The sequence below is a fragment of the Sebastes fasciatus genome (assembly GCF_043250625.1).
Source record: "Sebastes fasciatus isolate fSebFas1 chromosome 11 unlocalized genomic scaffold, fSebFas1.pri SUPER_11_unloc_2, whole genome shotgun sequence".
In the NCBI taxonomy this organism is placed as follows: Eukaryota; Metazoa; Chordata; class Actinopteri; order Perciformes; family Sebastidae; genus Sebastes; species Sebastes fasciatus.
In genome coordinates this window covers 17779-26084 of record NW_027428120.1, presented here as the reverse complement: position 1 = coordinate 26084, position 8306 = coordinate 17779, and positions in this window count along the sequence as shown.

Here is an 8306-nt window from a genome sequence, read left to right as displayed (position 1 = left end):
TTACTGCACTACAAGTTACTGCACTACAAGTAGCGTTACTGCACTACAAGTAGCGTTACTGCACTACAAGTTACTGCACTGCAAGTAGCGTTACTGCACTACAAGTTACTGCACTACAAGTTACTGCACTACAAGTAGCGTTACTGCACTACAAGTTACTGCACTACAAGTAGCGTTACTGCACTACAAGTAGCGTTACTGCACTACAAGTTACTGCACTACAAGTAGCGTTACTGCACTACAAGTAGCGTTACTGCACTACAAGTTACTGCACTACAAGTAGCGTTACTGCACTACAAGTAGCGTTACTGCACTACAAGTTACTGCACTGCAAGTAGCGTTACTGCACTACAAGTTACTGCACTGCAAGTAGCGTTACTGCACTACAAGTTACTGCACTGCAAGTAGCGTTACTGCACTACAAGTTACTGCACTACAAGTAGCGTTACTGCACTACAAGTTACTGCACTACAAGTAGCGTTACTGCACTACAAGTAGCGTTACTGCACTACAAGTTACTGCACTGCAAGTAGCGTTACTGCACTACAAGTTACTGCACTACAAGTAGCGTTACTGCACTACAAGTAGCGTTACTGCACTACAAGTAGCGTTACTGCACTACAAGTTACTGCACTACAAGTAGCGTTACTGCACTACAAGTTACTGCACTACAAGTTACTGCACTACAAGTAGCGTTACTGCACTACAAGTAGCGTTACTGCACTACAAGTAGCGTTACTGCACTACAAGTAGCGTTACTGCACTACAAGTTACTGCACTACAAGTTACTGCACTGCAAGTAGCGTTACTGCACTACAAGTTACTGCACTACAAGTTACTGCACTACAAGTAGCGTTACTGCACTACAAGTAGCGTTACTGCACTACAAGTAGCGTTACTGCACTACAAGTTACTGCACTACAAGTTACTGCACTACAAGTAGCGTTACTGCACTACAAGTAGCGTTACTGCACTACAAGTAGCGTTACTGCACTACAAGTTACTGCACTACAAGTTACTGCACTGCAAGTAGCGTTACTGCACTACAAGTTACTGCACTACAAGTTACTGCACTACAAGTAGCGTTACTGCACTACAAGTAGCGTTACTGCACTACAAGTAGCGTTACTGCACTACAAGTTACTGCACTACAAGTTACTGCACTACAAGTAGCGTTACTGCACTACAAGTAGCGTTACTGCACTACAAGTTACTGCACTACAAGTTACTGCACTGCAAGTAGCGTTACTGCACTACAAGTTACTGCACTACAAGTAGCGTTACTGCACTACAAGTTACTGCACTACAAGTAGCGTTACTGCACTACAAGTAGCGTTACTGCACTACAAGTAGCGTTACTGCACTACAAGTTACTGCACTACAAGTTACTGCACTGCAAGTAGCGTTACTGCACTACAAGTAGCGTTACTGCACTACAAGTTACTGCACTACAAGTTACTGCACTGCAAGTAGCGTTACTGCACTACAAGTTACTGCACTACAAGTAGCGTTACTGCACTACAAGTTACTGCACTACAAGTTACTGCACTACAAGTAGCGTTACTGCACTACAAGTTACTGCACTACAAGTTACTGCACTACAAGTAGCGTTACTGCACTACAAGTTACTGCACTACAAGTTACTGCACTACAAGTAGCGTTACTGCACTACAAGTAGCGTTACTGCACTACAAGTAGCGTTACTGCACTACAAGTAGCGTTACTGCACTACAAGTTACTGCACTACAAGTTACTGCACTACAAGTTACTGCACTACAAGTTACTGCACTACAAGTAGCGTTACTGCACTACAAGTTACTGCACTACAAGTAGCGTTACTGCACTACAAGTTACTGCACTACAAGTTACTGCACTACAAGTAGCGTTACTGCACTACAAGTTACTGCACTACAAGTTACTGCACTACAAGTAGCGTTACTGCACTACAAGTAGTAGCGTTACTGCACTACAAGTAGTGTTACTGCACTACAAGTTACTGCACTACAAGTTACTGCACTACAAGTAGCGTTACTGCACTACAAGTTACTGCACTACAAGTAGCGTTACTGCACTACAAGTAGCGTTACTGCACTACAAGTAGTGTTACTGCACTACAAGTTACTGCACTACAAGTTACTGCACTACAAGTTACTGCACTACAAGTAGCGTTACTGCACTACAAGTAGCGTTACTGCACTACAAGTTACTGCACTACAAGTTACTGCACTACAAGTAGCGTTACTGCACTACAAGTAGCGTTACTGCACTACAAGTAGCGTTACTGCACTACAAGTAGCGTTACTGCACTACAAGTTACTGCACTACAAGTTACTGCACTGCAAGTAGCGTTACTGCACTACAAGTTACTGCACTACAAGTTACTGCACTACAAGTAGCGTTACTGCACTACAAGTAGCGTTACTGCACTACAAGTAGCGTTACTGCACTACAAGTTACTGCACTACAAGTAGCGTTACTGCACTACAAGTAGCGTTACTGCACTACAAGTAGCGTTACTGCACTACAAGTAGCGTTACTGCACTACAAGTTACTGCACTACAAGTTACTGCACTACAAGTAGCGTTACTGCACTACAAGTTACTGCACTACAAGTTACTGCACTACAAGTAGCGTTACTGCACTACAAGTAGCGTTACTGCACTACAAGTAGCGTTACTGCACTACAAGTTACTGCACTACAAGTTACTGCACTACAAGTAGCGTTACTGCACTACAAGTAGCGTTACTGCACTACAAGTAGCGTTACTGCACTACAAGTTACTGCACTACAAGTTACTGCACTACAAGTAGCGTTACTGCACTACAAGTAGCGTTACTGCACTACAAGTAGCGTTACTGCACTACAAGTAGCGTTACTGCACTACAAGTAGTGTTACTGCACTACAAGTTACTGCACTACAAGTTACTGCACTACAAGTAGCGTTACTGCACTACAAGTTACTGCACTACAAGTTACTGCACTACAAGTAGCGTTACTGCACTACAAGTTACTGCACTACAAGTTACTGCACTACAAGTAGCGTTACTGCACTACAAGTAGCGTTACTGCACTACAAGTAGCGTTACTGCACTACAAGTTACTGCACTACAAGTTACTGCACTACAAGTAGCGTTACTGCACTACAAGTTACTGCACTACAAGTTACTGCACTACAAGTAGCGTTACTGCACTACAAGTTACTGCACTACAAGTAGCGTTACTGCACTACAAGTTACTGCACTACAAGTTACTGCACTACAAGTAGCGTTACTGCACTACAAGTAGCGTTACTGCACTACAAGTAGCGTTACTGCACTACAAGTTACTGCACTACAAGTTACTGCACTACAAGTAGCGTTACTGCACTACAAGTAGCGTTACTGCACTACAAGTAGCGTTACTGCACTACAAGTAGCGTTACTGCACTACAAGTTACTGCACTACAAGTTACTGCACTGCAAGTAGCGTTACTGCACTACAAGTTACTGCACTACAAGTTACTGCACTACAAGTAGCGTTACTGCACTACAAGTAGCGTTACTGCACTACAAGTTACTGCACTACAAGTTACTGCACTACAAGTAGCGTTACTGCACTACAAGTAGCGTTACTGCACTACAAGTTACTGCACTACAAGTTACTGCACTGCAAGTAGCGTTACTGCACTACAAGTTACTGCACTACAAGTTACTGCACTACAAGTAGCGTTACTGCACTACAAGTAGCGTTACTGCACTACAAGTAGCGTTACTGCACTACAAGTTACTGCACTACAAGTTACTGCACTACAAGTAGCGTTACTGCACTACAAGTAGCGTTACTGCACTACAAGTTACTGCACTACAAGTAGCGTTACTGCACTACAAGTTACTGCACTACAAGTAGCGTTACTGCACTACAAGTAGCGTTACTGCACTACAAGTTACTGCACTACAAGTTACTGCACTACAAGTAGCGTTACTGCACTACAAGTTACTGCACTACAAGTAGCGTTACTGCACTACAAGTTACTGCACTACAAGTAGCGTTACTGCACTACAAGTTACTGCACTACAAGTAGCGTTACTGCACTACAAGTTACTGCACTACAAGTAGCGTTACTGCACTACAAGTTACTGCACTACAAGTAGCGTTACTGCACTACAAGTTACTGCACTACAAGTAGCGTTACTGCACTACAAGTAGCGTTACTGCACTACAAGTTACTGCACTACAAGTAGCGTTACTGCACTACAAGTTACTGCACTACAAGTAGCGTTACTGCACTACAAGTTACTGCACTACAAGTAGCGTTACTGCACTACAAGTTACTGCACTACAAGTAGCGTTACTGCACTACAAGTTACTGCACTACAAGTAGCGTTACTGCACTACAAGTTACTGCACTACAAGTAGCGTTACTGCACTACAAGTAGCGTTACTGCACTACAAGTTACTGCACTACAAGTAGCGTTACTGCACTACAAGTAGCGTTACTGCACTACAAGTTACTGCACTACAAGTTACTGCACTACAAGTAGCGTTACTGCACTACAAGTTACTGCACTACAAGTAGCGTTACTGCACTACAAGTAGCGTTACTGCACTACAAGTTACTGCACTACAAGTAGCGTTACTGCACTACAAGTTACTGCACTACAAGTAGCGTTACTGCACTACAAGTTACTGCACTACAAGTAGCGTTACTGCACTACAAGTAGCGTTACTGCACTACAAGTTACTGCACTACAAGTAGCGTTACTGCACTACAAGTAGCGTTACTGCACTACAAGTTACTGCACTACAAGTAGCGTTACTGCACTACAAGTTACTGCACTACAAGTAGCGTTACTGCACTACAAGTAGCGTTACTGCACTACAAGTTACTGCACTACAAGTAGCGTTACTGCACTACAAGTAGCGTTACTGCACTACAAGTTACTGCACTACAAGTAGCGTTACTGCACTACAAGTTACTGCACTACAAGTAGCGTTACTGCACTACAAGTTACTGCACTACAAGTAGCGTTACTGCACTACAAGTTACTGCACTACAAGTAGCGTTACTGCACTACAAGTAGCGTTACTGCACTACAAGTTACTGCACTACAAGTAGCGTTACTGCACTACAAGTAGCGTTACTGCACTACAAGTAGCGTTACTGCACCTACAAGTTACTGCACTACAAGTAGCGTTACTGCACTACAAGTTACTGCACTACAAGTAGCGTTACTGCACTACAAGTTACTGCACTACAAGTAGCGTTACTGCACTACAAGTTACTGCACTACAAGTAGCGTTACTGCACTACAAGTTACTGCACTACAAGTAGCGTTACTGCACTACAAGTTACTGCACTACAAGTAGCGTTACTGCACTACAAGTAGCGTTACTGCACTACAAGTTACTGCACTACAAGTAGCGTTACTGCACTACAAGTAGCGTTACTGCACTACAAGTAGCGTTACTGCACTACAAGTTACTGCACTACAAGTAGCGTTACTGCACTACAAGTAGCGTTACTGCACTACAAGTTACTGCACTACAAGTAGCGTTACTGCACTACAAGTTACTGCACTACAAGTAGCGTTACTGCACTACAAGTTACTGCACTACAAGTAGCGTTACTGCACTACAAGTAGCGTTACTGCACTACAAGTTACTGCACTACAAGTAGCGTTACTGCACTACAAGTAGCGTTACTGCACTACAAGTAGCGTTACTGCACTACAAGTAGCGTTACTGCACTACAAGTTACTGCACTACAAGTAGCGTTACTGCACTACAAGTAGCGTTACTGCACTACAAGTAGCTTACTGCACTACAAGTAGCGTTACTGCACTACAAGTTACTGCACTACAAGTAGCGTTACTGCACTACAAGTTACTGCACTACAAGTAGCGTTACTGCACTACAAGTTACTGCACTACAAGTAGCGTTACTGCACTACAAGTTACTGCACTACAAGTAGCGTTACTGCACTACAAGTTACTGCACTACAAGTAGCGTTACTGCACTACAAGTTACTGCACTACAAGTAGCGTTACTGCACTACAAGTTACTGCACTACAAGTAGCGTTACTGCACTACAAGTTACTGCACTACAAGTTACTGCACTACAAGTAGCGTTACTGCACTACAAGTAGCGTTACTGCACTACAAGTAGCGTTACTGCACTACAAGTTACTGCACTACAAGTAGCGTTACTGCACTACAAGTAGCGTTACTGCACTACAAGTTACTGCACTACAAGTAGCGTTACTGCACTACAAGTTACTGCACTACAAGTAGCGTTACTGCACTACAAGTTACTGCACTACAAGTAGCGTTACTGCACTACAAGTTACTGCACTACAAGTAGCGTTACTGCACTACAAGTTACTGCACTACAAGTAGCGTTACTGCACTACAAGTTACTGCACTACAAGTAGCGTTACTGCACTACAAGTTACTGCACTACAAGTAGCGTTACTGCACTACAAGTTACTGCACTACAAGTAGCGTTACTGCACTACAAGTAGCGTTACTGCACTACAAGTAGCGTTACTGCACTACAAGTAGCGTTACTGCACTACAAGTTACTGCACTACAAGTAGCGTTACTGCACTACAAGTTACTGCACTACAAGTAGCGTTACTGCACTACAAGTTACTGCACTACAAGTAGCGTTACTGCACTACAAGTTACTGCACTACAAGTAGCGTTACTGCACTACAAGTTACTGCACTACAAGTAGCGTTACTGCACTACAAGTAGCGTTACTGCACTACAAGTTACTGCACTACAAGTAGCGTTACTGCACTACAAGTAGCGTTACTGCACTACAAGTTACTGCACTACAAGTAGCGTTACTGCACTACAAGTTACTGCACTACAAGTAGCGTTACTGCACTACAAGTTACTGCACTACAAGTAGCGTTACTGCACTACAAGTAGCGTTACTGCACTACAAGGTTACTGCACTACAAGTAGCGTTACTGCACTACAAGTAGCGTTACTGCACTACAAGTTACTGCACTACAAGTAGCGTTACTGCACTACAAGTACTGCACTACAAGTTACTGCACTACAAGTAGCGTTACTGCACTACAAGTTACTGCACTACAAGTAGCGTTACTGCACTACAAGTTACTGCACTACAAGTAGCGTTACTGCACTACAAGTAGCGTTACTGCACTACAAGTTACTGCACTACAAGTAGCGTTACTGCACTACAAGTTACTGCACTACAAGTAGCGTTACTGCACTACAAGTAGCGTTACTGCACTACAAGTAGCGTTACTGCACTACAAGTAGCGTTACTGCACTACAAGTAGCGTTACTGCACTACAAGTTACTGCACTACAAGTAGCGTTACTGCACTACAAGTTACTGCACTACAAGTAGCGTTACTGCACTACAAGTAGCGTTACTGCACTACAAGTAGCGTTACTGCACTACAAGTTACTGCACTACAAGTAGCGTTACTGCACTACAAGTAGCGTTACTGCACTACAAGTAGCGTTACTGCACTACAAGGTTACTGCACTACAAGTTACTGCACTACAAGTAGCGTTACTGCACTACAAGTAGCGTTACTGCACTACAAGTTACTGCACTACAAGTAGCGTTACTGCACTACAAGTAGCGTTACTGCACTACAAGTAGCGTTACTGCACTACAAGTAGCGTTACTGCACTACAAGTTACTGCACTACAAGTAGCGTTACTGCACTACAAGTAGCGTTACTGCACTACAAGTAGCGTTACTGCACTACAAGTTACTGCACTACAAGTAGCGTTACTGCACTACAAGTTACTGCACTACAAGTAGCGTTACTGCACTACAAGTTACTGCACTACAAGTAGCGTTACTGCACTACAAGTAGGTTACTGCACTACAAGTAGCGTTACTGCACTACAAGTTACTGCACTACAAGTTACTGCACTACAAGTAGCGTTACTGCACTACAAGTAGCGTTACTGCACTACAAGTTACTGCACTACAAGTAGCGTTACTGCACTACAAGTAGCGTTACTGCACTACAAGTAGCGTTACTGCACTACAAGTAGCGTTACTGCACTACAAGTTACTGCACTACAAGTAGCGTTACTGCACTACAAGTAGCGTTACTGCACTACAAGTTACTGCACTACAAGTTACTGCACTACAAGTAGCGTTACTGCACTACAAGTAGCGTTACTGCACTACAAGTTACTGCACTACAAGTTACTGCACTACAAGTAGCGTTACTGCACTACAAGTAGCGTTACTGCACTACAAGTTACTGCACTACAAGTTACTGCACTACAAGTAGCGTTACTGCACTACAAGGTTACTGCACTAC